Genomic DNA, 2809 nt, shown 5'->3' with positions numbered 1-2809 from the left:
ACATAGGATATATATCCTCTGTCACCCATTACTATGTCATCATTGTATTTTGATATGTAATGTCAGATCCATCATTGTGGTTTACCCAGACCTCATAAGAACATTGGGTTTAATCATTAAACACAATGTTTCTATCCCATTCAACACTGTTTATTATTTTCCCCTTAAATATTTATGCTCTCATTATAGCTACACTATTATCCCCATTATCGGATTGGGGAATGCATAGGTGCACTATATAGAATGTTAGGTATACTAGCACTTAGGACACTTAGTTGCGTGACTTGGCCCTCTATTATCTATATCAGCCGATTATACGGCTCCCTGCACTTTCACTTTAAATTAGAATTCCAGCTATCCACATTACATCTCATACCCAGTTTTTGCACTCCTTCCACTAACCGAATAGGACGGCCCACATTCAGGGTATAAATTAGGTTCACCCTCCCATAGTCCATTCATTCTGGAAAAGGTGCAGGAGAGTTCAGTTGTGCTCACCAAATTCTGGTAGGTTACCCTTTTGATATATCTGACAATTGTTTATGCTATAATGCTGTTGTAATTCCTTATGCTGTTGGATTGTGATTCACATATCCATTGTCTTTACTATTGTCACCCTTTTCATATGAATATACTGTTGAAAATGTATACATTGGTGAATCACATAGCCATGTTGATTATGTGGATTTATGATATATCCAGCCATTTCATCTGGATGTAGTCATTTATATTATGCAGAGGTACAATATTGTTATGCCGATATTTCCAGGTACTAACACTACAAATGCTTTTGTAATGTGGCCGGTACTATACTGTGCTTATATAAATCGCCCAGCCATGCATACTTTATTGGACCCGTAAGATATCAGGTTGTCCTCTGTTATATACACTGAATCGGATTATTAAAGTTGTCCTTTTCAGATGCCATCATCATTGAGGTTTAGTGATTATACTATCGTTTATAGCCTCTATGATGGTATTTTGACCCCTTAGTTGTGAGTTAGAGTCTTTTATGGTCTTGGGCATTCTCCCTGTTTTAATTGTCTACTCAGCCTCACTTTTCCCTGAGCTAGATTTGTTATTAGCACATGACCCCACCTAAAGTAGGTATGGCCAATGAATTGTTAGCATTGATTTTGTGCTAGGTGACCTTTTGACCTTTAATGGTTCATCTATCTATAGGTACACTCCTCCCCCTTTTTTCCAGCGCCCTATTCTGCCAAAAGGGCCCTTATTGAAGGCCTGTCTACATTGGGTATGTCCATTTACCTTATATTCGTTTATGCTTTCTCTCCTCCTCTTCCTTATCCTCCTACTTTTGCTCCTCCTATTATTGTGGTAGAATTTTGCTACTTGTGACTCATGAGACACATGCTCTGGTTTACAGAATTTTACAAAGTCCTTTCCGAACTCTGTTTGATTCTTACAAAGAATTTTTAAAGATTGTTTTTACAACATACCGCATTCTACCGGTATGTATTATATATCATATTTCTCAAAATTTCTGAAAGAAAAAGTTTTAATATTCTGTGTGATATATATATGATTCTTATGGCATTCTGTACCACTCACAGTGTACCCCTGAGGAAGTCTCTTCGGAGACGAAACGCGTCGGGTCGTTTCCTTGCGGTTCACAAGAATATGAATTTGTAAATGTCATACATTTGTATTTTTAATAAATGTGATTGAATTATTACTCTACCTATCTGCTTGAAACTTGAGCACACAATAAGGTGGTGGGAATTCCTACAGCGCCCTCTACATCTTTTTCTTGTGTCTTGTCCCTCATCTCCCACTAACAGGGGGGATTTTGTAGAGGTTGGCCGCTATCTAGTATTGGAAGCGCATTCAGGGTCAACCCCCCACGTTTATATATATATATATATATATATACGGCAGTAGATGCATCAGCAGAGAGATATTATTTATACAGCAGTTGATGCACCAGTTGAGAGGTAATATATATACGGCAGTATATGCACCAGCATAGAGATATTATTTTTATTCGGCAGTATAATTATGCACCAGCAGAGAGATATTATATATACTGCAGTATTATTAATTATGCACCAGCAGAGAGATATTATTTTTATACGGCAGTATAATATTATGCACCAGCAGAGAGATATTATATATACGGCAGTATATGCACCAGCAGAGAGATATAATTTTTATACGGCAGTATAATATTATGCACCAGCAGAGAGATATTATATATACGGCAGTATATGCACCAGCAGAGAGATATTATTTTTATACGGCAGTATAATTATGCACCAGCAAAGAGATATTATATATATGGCAGTATATGCACCAACAGAGATATATTATTTTTATATGGCAGTATAATAATTATGCACCAGCAGAGAGATATTATTTTATTTATACGGCAGTAGCATACCCTCCAACTGTACCGATTTAGCCGGTACAGTACCGTTTTTTAACGGTCTGTACCGGCTAAATCAAAGTGTACCGAATGTACCGTTTTTTTGATAACTGGCTCCTCCTCTGGCTTCCGACAAACTGGCATGCATATGTTTGTAGTTTTATTCTTTCACAGCCGGCTGCTCTTCAGGGAGGGGGAGTGGCCGACCAAACTACAACTCCCAGAGGGCTTAGGGTGCCATGTCACACACCCTATCACGACGCGAGACACTTTGCGCCTGCCCTGCCGAGTGCCGACTCTGCTGCTGTGCCCCGCCGCTGCTGCTACTGGCTGCACAGTATATGACAGGATAGTGCAGCGCAGGAGACAGTTGGAAGAGTGGCTCATCCTCTCTCTGACAGAGCCACCCCCGCCCTCCTCCTA

The 2809-nt window shown here is 39.3% G+C and overlaps 1 long non-coding RNA gene across 1 annotated transcript; it reads left to right on the top strand.

Moving 5' to 3' along the window:
* The first annotated feature begins 464 nt into the window (after positions 1 to 464).
* Positions 465 to 1748, top strand: LOC146059219 (uncharacterized). The gene is made up of 4 exons (XR_014470185.1): positions 465 to 507; positions 1183 to 1255; positions 1388 to 1472; positions 1575 to 1748. It is a non-coding gene; the product is annotated as an uncharacterized LOC146059219 (long non-coding RNA).
* The last annotated feature ends 1061 nt before the right edge of the window (positions 1749 to 2809 follow it).

Source organism: Crinia signifera, chromosome 2 (assembly GCF_055691185.1).
Source record: "Crinia signifera chromosome 2, ASM5569118v1, whole genome shotgun sequence".
Classification (NCBI taxonomy): Eukaryota; Metazoa; Chordata; class Amphibia; order Anura; family Myobatrachidae; genus Crinia; species Crinia signifera.
This window is presented reverse-complemented; position numbering and strand designations above follow the sequence as displayed.